Source organism: Rattus norvegicus, chromosome 16 (genome assembly GCF_021556685.1).
Source record: "Rattus norvegicus strain SHRSP/BbbUtx chromosome 16, alternate assembly SHRSP_T2T, whole genome shotgun sequence".
Lineage (NCBI taxonomy): Eukaryota > Metazoa > Chordata > Mammalia > Rodentia > Muridae > Rattus > Rattus norvegicus.
The window spans coordinates 89,775,548-89,787,855 of record NC_141549.1 but is presented as its reverse complement, the minus strand read 5'-3'; positions in this window follow the sequence as shown (position 1 = coordinate 89,787,855).

Below are 12,308 nucleotides of genomic sequence, written 5' to 3'. Positions count from 1 at the left end.
AAATGTCAGTAAAATATGCCAAAGTAAGCTTAGAAGGTCAATACTCTTAGCTCTTTCAACAGCTAGGAAATTTTATTTTGAACATCAAAGATATACAAAATTAACACAGAATCATCTCATACACAGACCTCTGTTCCACCCAGAGGACACTGGTTGGTCATTAAAGGGCATTTCCCACAAGCACTCAGCCTGTGTCATATACTGGCAGTCGCACCTCATACTGAGTGTACCTAAGAACACTGATATGAGCTCCCTTCCAGAGCTGATGCCTTAACAGAGAAGCAGGCTTAGAGCTACATGAAACTATCTGTGCTAACACTTCCAGGTGTTACCAGAGTCTACTTGGTGTATAAACATGTGCCTAATGGCTAAGCAATTAGTTCTCAGTACACTGACCAGGACTTACAGCACACAGATGACCACAGAGTGGATTTCCTCTTTGAACACAAGATCCTACAAAGTAAGCGTGAATCTCATAGACCAGAATTGATTGATAAATGCAAGCTTTTTTAAATAGTGTTAATGACTTAAAAGAGACTGAAACTATTCCTCTTTCTTTGAAAGTCAAGCTCACACTCAGTTTTGCAAACTGTACTTCCAAAGAGGAAGAGAAACATTCTTAAAGCACATATACAGTCAGATATGGGGAAAATGAGCAACTTGAGAGACTAAGGCAGCAGGATTGCTTAATCAGGATCAAGGGGTCAGGATGGTCAATGCAGAGAAAATGTCTTAAAAATACATATCTGTTTCTTACTGACCTCTTAGATGCCAAAGTTCTTATTAGGTATCATGACTATTTTCTAGACTGCCATGTAGGTGTGTGTATATACTCACTAAGAAGTTTTCCTTTGCAGCAGGACATACTTGAGTACTTTATCGTGCACACAGACCTCACTGGAGTAATATGTCCCTCAACAGAGGAATCGATACAGAAAATGTAGTACATTTACACAATGAAGTACTACTCAGCTATTAAATACAATGACTTCATGAAATTCCCAGGCAAATGGATGGAACTAGAAAACATCACCCTGAATGAGGTAACAAATCACAAATGAACACACATGGAATGTACTCACTGATACGTGGACATTAGGAAAAGCGCTCGGATACAATCATGATATAACCCACAAACTGTATGAAGTTAAGAAGAAGGAAGACCAAAGGTAGGGGTGCCTCAGTCCTACTTAGAAGAGGGAACAAAATAATTGCGGCAGGTAGAGGATGGGAGGGACTTGGGAGGAAGAAAGGAGGGGGAGAGGGAAAAAGTTGGTGCAGGATCAGGTATGGGAGGAGACATGGAGAAGTACAGAGATTCAGGAAATTGAATGGAGCTATGTAACAATATAGCCGAGGATGGGGAACTGGGGGTAGCCACCAGAAAGTCTCAGATATCAGAAAAGCAAGAGGCTCCTAGGACCCAACAGGGATGACATTAGCCCAAATACCCAAAAAAGGTGAGAAAGAACATGTAGAGACCATATCCAGAGGTTAGGCAAGGACCCCAGCTGAGGGATAGGACCACCCACCCATCTCAAAATTTTAACCCAGAATTGTTCCTGTCTAAAGGAAATGCAGGGACAAAGAGTGGAGCAGAGACTGAAGGAAAGGCCATCCAGAGACTGTCCCACCTGAGGATCCATCCCATATGTAGCCACCAAACCTAGACACTGATGCCAAGAAGTGCTTGCAGAAAGGAGCCTGATATGGTTGTCTCCTGAGAGGTTCTGCCAGAGCCTTATTGATACAGATGAGGATGCTTGCATTTAACCATCAGACTGAGCACAGGGACCCAATGGAGGAGTTAGAGGAAGGACTGATGAAGCTGAAGGGGTTTGCAACCCCATAGGAAGAACAACAATATCAACAAACCAGACCCCCCAGAGATCCCAGGGACTAAACCACCAACCAAAGAGTACACATGGAGGGACCCATGGCTCCAACTGGATATGTAGCAGAGGATGGCCTTGTTTGGCAACAATTGGAGTGGAAGCCATTGATCCTGTGAAGGCTCTATACCCCAGCATAGGGGAATGCTAGGGCATTGGGGCAGGAGTGGGGGGGGGAAGGGGGAGCACCCTCGTGAGGCAGGGGGGCAAGTGGTGGCAGGGGGGATTCAAAGTGGAAACAGGGAAGAGGGACAACTTTTGAAATATAAATAAAATAACCAATAAATTATTTTAAAAGAGAAGAATTCACATTCATTCGCTATTGGAGAACATGCTTAGTTTTACCTGTGAAACAAAGCCTTCCTAGGAAAAATACTCCAGCTTTTGGCTCATAAGCTCTCAGAGTCCTAAGGAAGTAACAAACCTTGTTTATTATTTACCATGCACCTTAGCTGATTTGAGGCAATTCAGCCTGACCTAGGAATTACAGTTGAAACCTTAATTTTATTAATCTTGAATTTCTAGTTTTAAAAAGTGAGAAACGTGGGTGTTTTTCTTTTTAATTCAACCCATCAATGCCTTCTGAAACTTATCTTCTCATCCTGTATATCTTAATGATGCACAGATGAGAGGTGGAGAATGAACTAACTCCAGGATGCCCAGGAACATGGCTCTGAGCCAGCTGAATCCCCCACCCCCTGGTAGATTATCAACACACACTTCAGGAAACTGGTCATTTTGTTTATCGAAGAATTATCTTCAGAGAACAATTTCATAGGGAGCAGAGAAAACTGTCAAAAACTGGGAAGATGAAATTATTGGGTATCCTTTCTGTAAAATACTGGGCTTAATTCCAGAAAAGCCCCATGTGCTCATCTGCTTATTGAGGCATGTAAATTTGTGGTGGGTTTTGACTAGCTTGTTACACTATTCTACAGTGATATAATGTAAGTTCCAAAATAAATAAATAAATAAATAAATAAATAAATAAATAAATAAATAAATGGCTATGGTTGAAAAATATATCTGCCCAATGAAAAATAAAATTCTCTGTAAGCCAAGTTACCATTTAAGCTTGTGTAATGTTTTGGTTCTCTTCCCTTGGTGGGCTTCCAACTAGCCCAGAAGAGAAGGCAGAAACATGAAAGGAAGAGTGGCTTTGTGACATTTTCAAGTCTAAGGAAAAGAAGGCTACAAGAAATGTGGGTGCTGACTTGCACCCTAGGGTCCTATAAAGCTGATGAGGGTGATACAAGGAAAGTGCCAGTAGCACTCTTCATGAGAGTGTAGGGTACAGAAAGGTTGATGTTGATGGCAATGGTGGCAGGTGGTGGTGAGTGTTGTGCTGTACTAACATCTATGGTATGGCCTTGTCTACAATTTCTGGAATAGAGCTTCTGAAATCTAAAATTTCATGAGTGGTGAGAGTCCATTTTTAGATAACAAGCTTTTCTCCCATGACTGTATTCATAGACATTCTATAGCAGTAAGAAGACTTGGATAGGCTTCTTTGAACAGGATAGGTTTTAAGGTCTTTAAGATCTAATTATTGATTAGTATTTCGAGATTTTGTTACATATACCTCCCTGACCTGCAGGGAGAGAAGCAGTGCTAGAAATCATGGTGTAAAACAATCATGGTGTACAAAATCCAGGATAAAGGTTTAAGGATTTTGTGTGTAATGATGATCATGTTACATGGAAGGCGTAGAGGGATCATGGAATGTGAGAAAGCATCCTAGAAAGGTGTGTGGGGAAGGTGTGTGGGGAACTTTGGTATGTGATTGTGTGTTCCAAGAACAAGAATATTCTGTCACTGTGTCATATACACAGTCCTGTCATATCTTCTATTCAAAACCTTCATAATTTCATAACCATTAAGTATGTTGTACTCCTGATATTTTAAGTGTGTTCATTTCTATTTTTTCTGGCAAATTTTCATCCTTGAAGTATAGAGTGTAGTGGGAGCATTTGCATTCAAAGCGTGAGCAGCACGGGTGCCTCTTGTGTCTGGCAGCTGAAGTGGGAGACACCTTGTTGAATGAGCCCTTGCACTGTGGGTTTGTCTGACTCTGGACTGTTAGTCAAGTGCCAGAATATTACATGATGTTGGACAAAAACACACCAACCTCTTAAGCAAGCTGTTTTCAGAAGAGCAGGAGTGGGACAGAGAGGCTTGCAGAAGCCCATGACATCTGTATTTGTATCATTCTCGAGAGCTTTGTTTGCGTTATTTCTCAGTGCCCACAAGAGTCCTATGAAGTCTGAGGAAACATTACTTCTCCTAGGAACAGAACTGCCCCGGGAGTTCAGCCATTTGTTTGAAGACAAGTCCTACCTTCAACAGTGGAGTTGGACCTTAATCCTAATTTCCATTTGATTTCAAGGCTCCCTTTCGGCTGTATAAGTATTTGATTTCAAAGCTTTCAATTTGAATTCTAAAATCAATTTAAAATAGTGAATTAGAGAAGCTTGCCTTCAGCAGCTAGGAATATGCTTTGAAAGAGCAATGAAAGAATCTCATTTTCAAAACTGAGATCATTGCAAAGTCTGTATCAGAAGGCATGTTAGCTTGTCTGAGCAGACTTAAAGCAGAAGTGTCTAGGCATAGAAACTATGGGAAAGACATGGACAAAACTTTAAAAAAGAAGATGGTGGGGCTGGAAAGGTGCACAGCCTGGACACCTGTCCCATGAGGAATAATACAGAGGAGAAAACTCAGTAAGGAACAGCAATTCTTTAAGAGTAAAAGGATGGGAACCAGAAAAGAGTGCACTGGGTTTCTGCTGTCTGAGGAAACAGTATATAGATCCCTTGAGGAAAAGCAGGTTAAAGATGACTTTCTAATTGCCATTAGTGTGAGTAACTGGAACAAACTGTCCAGAGCAAGCCTTTGGCAGGGATATACTGAGGGTCACCCTACTTCATAAAATGTGTGGAATAGCGTCATAGCTACCCCAGACACACTAAGGTTTAAATAATTCAGTCCCAACATTAGAACTCTGCTTCTATAGGACAACTTCTGAAATGAAAGGAATGAAGGAAAAAGAAGAAAGAAAAAAAGAAAGAAAGAAAGGAAGAAGGAAAGAAAGGAAGAAAGAAAGAAAGAAAGAAAGGAAGAAAGAAAGAAAGAAAGAAAGAAAGAAAGAAAGAAAGAAAGAAAGAAAGAAAGAAAGAGAGGGGGGAGGAAGGAAGAAATAAGTTCATGACTCAACTTTAATTCACTAAATCAAATCAAGAAAAATATCCTAGGAAGGTAAGTTGCAGCTTAAGCTATTTTAGAAATGATAAAGCTACATGCTAAAGTGAGTCTCCTGGTTTGGGAATATGAAGACCAAGTGAAGTGGATTCTACTGTTTATATTTCATAATTTTTCACACAAATAATCTTCTCACACAGTGTTTATCTCCTCTGTGTTTTTCCCCAAGTGAGATAGAGCCTACATGCAGAAGAAGGAAGCAGAGAAGCACTGGCCTACACATGGATGTACAACAAACATTATGAGGTGCATACACACATAGACCCTTGCACATGTTGACAGATATGTACATTGACCACACAAACACGCACACACACACACACACACACACACACCACATAGCACACAATGAGATTAAAAATAATGAGTGAATGAATATTTATTTAAGTATAGAACAACTGAGAAAGACATTCAGTGTTAGCTTCTGACCACCAGACATAAGCATATTATGTTCACCCTTTACACGTGACCTGAAATAAACATCACAAACAACCAAACAAAAGACTCAGCATTAGTAATCTCTCCTTTAAAGAGTGAGTACTTTGATTCTCACTAAATTAACATTATGAAGTAAAGTACATGCTAATTATAATGTTTATGTTAAAAGATGGTGTTCTTTGTTTTACACAAAGCAAAGGTTCTTAGACCTAATTTTGTTTACAGACTAAAGGCTGAATTGTAGCCATCTTCAGGTTGTGAACTGAAGGAAATTTGAGAAACTCCTTGCACTGAATTATTAATATATATAGAAGATGGAGGCAGAATGTTGCTGCCCTGGGTCCTCTTCTCTCTCAGGGTAGCCAAGCTGGACTGCACAGGTGGATGCAGGACAGGATCTCTGCAGGCAATGAGTGCAGAGAAATAAACATCCCATCCGGGAAAAGCTTAGGAGAACTGGTTCATTTATTGGGAACAGGGAAAAGAAAGAAGTATTTATGCCCCTGGGGAGGGGCAAAGGTCTCTGAAGTTTTGTGCCTATGTACCATTGGCCAGTGCAGGGGTGAAAGATACTTCATCTAAATACTGAGGGGACATATGGTGGAGGGTGTGGTATAGGAAACCTTATAAGGTCTCTGAAGCCTGATAACTGTCTGGGTAATAAATTCCTGCTAGGGTTGAGTGGTGCAGCCAGCTTATGCTGCCAGATTGGAAGTGGGGAGGAAACCAACTCCTGCCATCCGCACATATGAGGTATCTGGGGTTGAAGTGCCCATGTCTCTTTCTCCATAACCATGGGCCACTACAGGCCCCACAGATAGAGCAACACCACTTGGGGAAAAGTCCTGTTTTCTCCCTAGCTTGTGATCCTGCCAACCTGTTCTCTTAGTCTTCTCATGCCATGTGGACAGCACTATCATCCAGGTCACCCTGGAAACAGGGCTTGATGACTTGGATGTGGCTCTTCCTTTCCTCTCCATTCTGCTTTCCTGAAGGTGTGTTTAACCTCTGTACACACACATTGGTGCAATTCTAAATGAATTATCTTCTCCCTGTTCTTATAATCTTACAGTAAAGAAAAACAAAGATACAAGATTCAGAGGAGCAACCCATCCAGAGAAACAAAGCAAAGTCTGATCCTCACTGATCCAGTTAACATCATCCAACTACACAGTACAGCCTATCCATCTTAAGCTCCTATCCATTCATGGAGGAAATTCCTTTGAATAAGGCTTTTTCTTATTAAGAGTGTCATACATCACACTATACTTCAGTTATTTATGGAAAATTCTATAATCTATTTAAATAATGGTTAAAGAAGTGATATGAATTTAGTTATTATGACAGTGTTTGGTTAGCTATGAAAATATCTTGCAGAATGTTGTCATTTATGATATGTGAGGTTTGAAAGCTTATTTACGTCTTGGAGGGGTTTATTATGCTCAATTAAAATCTAGAATCTGATTGGCTGGACAATATAATTATTGCCAATTGATGTTGCAGGAACAAATAAAAGCTGAATAGACCCAGAATAGGATGGCCGTTAAATCCTTGTCTGGTTTATACATGGCTCTGTGTTATGGAGTATCAAGTAAAAGAATAAATAATGTATAAGTCTGTAGTCTTTATTAGTTTGAATGTGAATTATGAGATGACTAGATAAATCTTATATCGTTGTGTTTTTATAGTCTAAGACCTAAATATAAATATAACTGAGGGTAAAATGCAGATCTCGTCACTTGAACTTGCAAAATAAACCCATGGTTGTTTCATGGAGCTATACTTTCAAGTGTTCTAGCCACTGTCTCTGAGCACTCAGGCTAACCACTGAGATGTCATCTGGATTTTCAGAATTGTACAAGTGCAGGGTAGTGGGGGTGGGGTAAGCTACTGAGGCAGCCTAAGTACTGTGCGTGTCTCACAGTGGTCTCCTTCTAACCCTTATCTTTGGCCTGTTTTTAGTAATAAAATAAAATAAAATAATGACCAGTTTTCACTAAATTCCTGAAGCTAGTATTCAATCACCCTGTTGCTTAGGCAGGCACTGAACTTGTAGTCCTTATGCCTCGGTTTCCAAAATGCCTGGACTTCAGACCTCCACGGTAAGGCATGGAATCCAGGATTTTTATTAAAGATTTTTTTAGTGGCCTTGATTGATTCAAAACAGAATTTATAAAAATAAATGTTATGTGGTTTCATTGAATCATTGAGTATACAGTCAGAACATAATTGTACAACGTGCACACATCGCATCCCATTACAGAACTGCATCTACTGGTTCCTCACTATGGGATACCCAACTTAACGGAAATATCCTTAGCAAGGCAGGACTAAGATACATCTCTATTTCAGTGTTACTAGATGACCCTGAACATAATATTTAAGGTAATACTACAAAAGGGATCACCAAGATGTATAATTTACTTAGGTTTCTGATAATACGTGTCTTTAGAAAGGTACTATCATCATAAGAGTGTCAAGCGCACATATTTCGAATATTTTATTCGCTTCTTAATCTAAGTAGAGATTGTGTTATGAGCTGCACTCAGCTCTAAGTCCATTTTTGCAACACTAAACAGCACATGCACAGATTTGCAACAGCTCTGCAATACATTTGCAAACAGCTGGTTCTCTCCTTGCAGGTGACAGGCTCTCCACGAATCCCAAGCCTTATTCCCAAGGTGAAATTCACTTGCCTTGTCAAAAGCCTGTGTCTGTCCACTTAATAGCTATCAGTTCTTCTCAGCTTTGAAGAAACAGGAAAGGATTTTTCAAAAAAAAAATAACAAGACAAAAAATTGTCCTGGAAACCACACTCTCTTTGGAGGAGATACTGATGTCTTTGTTTGTTTGTTTGTTTGTGCTTTTTTCTCGATTTTCAGATTCCTCCGTGAACAATGCCTTGTCCTCTCGGTGATGACACTGTGATTCTGTGTGTCTACAGCTCTCTAGCTACTCTGGGAGCATGCTAGTGTTCCAAGTCTACTGTAGACAACCCAGCGTGCCTAATTAATATGGACTCCGCTGCCCTTCCAATTTCCTAACAGTATCTCTGTCACACAGCTTCACATGTGTTTCCTAGTTAAGACCAGATACATACAATCAGTGGTTCCTATAACCACCACCCTGCAACGCATACCTACCCTACCATCACCTCTCTTCTACTGTGATACATTAGGGTGGCACTTTCACCAAGTGTTTTATGTCCCTAATCAATAGCAGAAATCAATAACAGAAAAAACATCTGGAACCCTGTTCGTCACGATCTTTAACAGAATCTGTAACTCAATCAGAACACAGGTGTTTTCCTTCTCTCCTTCCATTTCTTTCTTTTTTGTTTTTATCCCATCTCCTCTTCTGAATTCTCCTAAGCTGGAGAAGAAAAGAGGTGGGGGAGGGATTAGGTTGTGTGTCACTTCACTTCAACAATGGAGATGGGACAGATCAGCAGGCTTAATTACCCAGACTAACTCTTTGGATTGATGAAATTAAAATAGGTAAAGTGTCAGCCCTCTACTTCTCAGACACAGCCTCCGGTGCAGCTGAAGTAATCATGGAGGAGGCAGGTGGGGGAGAAAATGCAAAGCCACCCTGGTTTGCTGGCATCAATACACTTTTATTCTTCAATATATCTATGAATTTAAAATAAGATTTAAAAAAGAAAACCTGACATTGGGTTTACGGAGAAGGAAGCAGGATAAAAATTTCCCCCAAAATCAAAAGGATGAGATGAGCGAAAATTATTTTTAAAGGAAGCCAGAAGCACAGTTAATCCATAAAATTTGTGCATGAAGTCATTTCCTACTCTAGCAAGGGACTTCAAGTCCAACATGTAAACATCTAAGTACTGGAGAGGACCCAGGAAACACAGTTAACCAAACCCCAGAGTCCATAAAAAACCGACCAGCTGACAGAAAAGAAAGAGGCTTGCTGTAAATACTAAAGAAAATAATTTTCAGAGCTACAGAGAATGTGTGACATTATAACTATCATCTTTGAGAATGCATTCTCTTAATAAATCCTTAAAATATGTTTCAAAATATAGCAATGACATCATTCTAAAGTTCAAAATCAAGAGAGGTTTATTTTGTTGTTGTTGTTGTTGTTGATGATGATGATGATGATGATGATGATGTTTCAAGCAATAGGAAGCACAATATAAAGTCTAGATGTACAGTCTGTTATGTCTACATTCACCCAAGAATCCTTTAGGGCTAGCCAGGAAGGATAGAAATTTCATCTTCCAAACAAGTCTTCATAGCCATCGTTTTACTGAGAGACCTTGAAGGCTGATTGGATCATAGTAAATATGAATATTTCCTTCCGCACCAGCCCTAAAATAGGGAGTTTCTGGCACTATTAATAACTAAACCACAGAATATTAGTAATTTCTTACATCATGTTATTTTTGCAATTTTCTTGGATGAGTTTTAGGATGAGAAAACTAACTAGTAAAAATTTTGCGTGATCTCAAACATGTTTAATATGAATGAAGAGAAACTCATCAAAATAGCAGACAGGTTTATTTCTCTGAATATAGCATTATAGTAGTAAACCTTCTGAATAACAAAATATCATTTTTGTCTATTTAAATATAAGTCATTTAATTAAGTAGTTCCCTTTTCATATACATTTGCAAGCCCTAATTTATTATCAAATACAATTTATTACAGTAGTCATTAGAATATATATATACATATATATATATGTATATATATATCCTCTGTAACAATAAATGAATGCATTCAGATCTTTAACTACAATGGCGATATTGCTCATTTTCTATCATTGTCATACTGAAATGATAAAAGTAAAAAATATCAATATTCTACTTTCTTTTGTCTGGTAACAAGTAATGTCCACCATACTATAGTTTGTTCTCAGTTAGATTTATCTATGCTTTGTTCATTGTCTGCATTTTTCCAATTTTTATCTTTGCTTAGATTAAAAGTCAAGAATAGACATTTGATGCCATTCTCTAGAACACTCACAAAAATCTATACCCTAAAGTGCTGATTATTTTTCTTATATTTACACTTATGGAGTCTCCGGATGTTATCTTTTTTCTATTCTGTCATGACCACTGAAGACACAACGTGGCTAATTTTCATTTAAACAATTTAGCAATATCAATTGATTAACTCCACATTTGTTTTTAAATAAATTCTGAACTCATTCATTGTCTTGTCATCAAACTTGTCAATTCCTCCTTCTCACTTCACCACCTGCAGCTCTGTTGTGAGCTGCCTAACTTAGGCTGTCAGTGTATCACCAGAATATCTCTGGTAAGGAAACATCCCATTGACCTTTCATATGCTGTGGACCCTTTTCTGCTCTTCCATTTAAATGTCTCCTCCACATTATTCTCTCACTACATCCTCCCTGTTACCCATTTCTCCTAGCTGGTCCTTAAAGATAACAACTTCCCATCATGCCATCAGCATCCCACAGTGTTGCTAGGACTACTACAATGGGCCAAGTGGAGGCATAATGAATGAATGAATGAATGAATTAATGGAGACACAATGAAAGATGACTTGCCACCTCTGTTCTTAATGCTTATCAAGAGCTTGGTGGAGGCAGCACTACAAACAACAGGAATCGAGGACTAGTAGAGTACCATGGTTGGAAGCAACAGGGCTAGGAGCAGTGAAGAGGAGTAACCACTGTAGAATAGGTCCCTGAGCAGGTTATTATAGAGGTTGACATTCAGCCCAGAATGATGAGTTGATTCTGCAGTAGAAAACCCTGGCATCACCATCGTCCATTTAACTCACTATGTTCAGTGGTTGATGCTCACCAAAATCCAAAAAGTTTAAGTGTATGCATGTGCACACATGAATGTGTGTGTGTGTGTGTGTGTGTGTGTGTGTGTGTGTGTGTGCTCATGTATGTGCCACCTACTTTACAGGGCAAACATTTAATTTTATGTGGCATTTAAAAAATAAGACTAATAACAAAAACAGAGAAGGCACAGAAGGAGGAAGCAGAAGAGGAAGAGGAGAGAAGAAGAGGAAGGGAGACAGAAGGAAGAAAGGAAGGACTAATTCATTCCCTAACTTCTTGTTAATCAGATATTTTCTTCGTTGATCTTTCAGGCTACAAAGCGATGTGCTACTCAAATTCCCTATCTGCCCCCTCATTAACAGATGTCTCTACAGTGTCCTTTTGCCTGTGAAAGCAACTGTCCCTGCAATCAAATGCTGCATACAAGATTCAGCATCATAGAAGTAATGATTGTTTATATATTCTCTCAATTGATCTAACGCTGCTGACCCTAAGAACTTAGCTTTACCTTTGCTTGAGAAGACAGCTGAGTCATCAAATGGAAAAATACCTTCTCCCATGTCAGACATCTATGAAATAAATAATAATAAAATACATAAATATATAGAGCCCACAGTTTGTTCAAAGAACTTTTCCAAGTCAGTAAGTCTGTCTTGCCTTTGTCCCTAGAGTAGACCAATAATTAAATTATTATCAAATAATGAAAAAGAAACCACGAACGTGAATGAAAGCAAGAGAAGGTATGTATGAGAGGAGTTGGAGGAAGAAAAGCAAAGGGGAAAATGATGCAATTATATTGTAATCGCACAAACAATTTTTAATTATAAGATAAATACCATTCACTGTCTAGAAGAGTCTCTCTTCCTTTATCCCAAAATTTATTTGGCTTCTACCCCCATCAAATATTTGAGTTGTGTTTGAATAGTAAGTGCA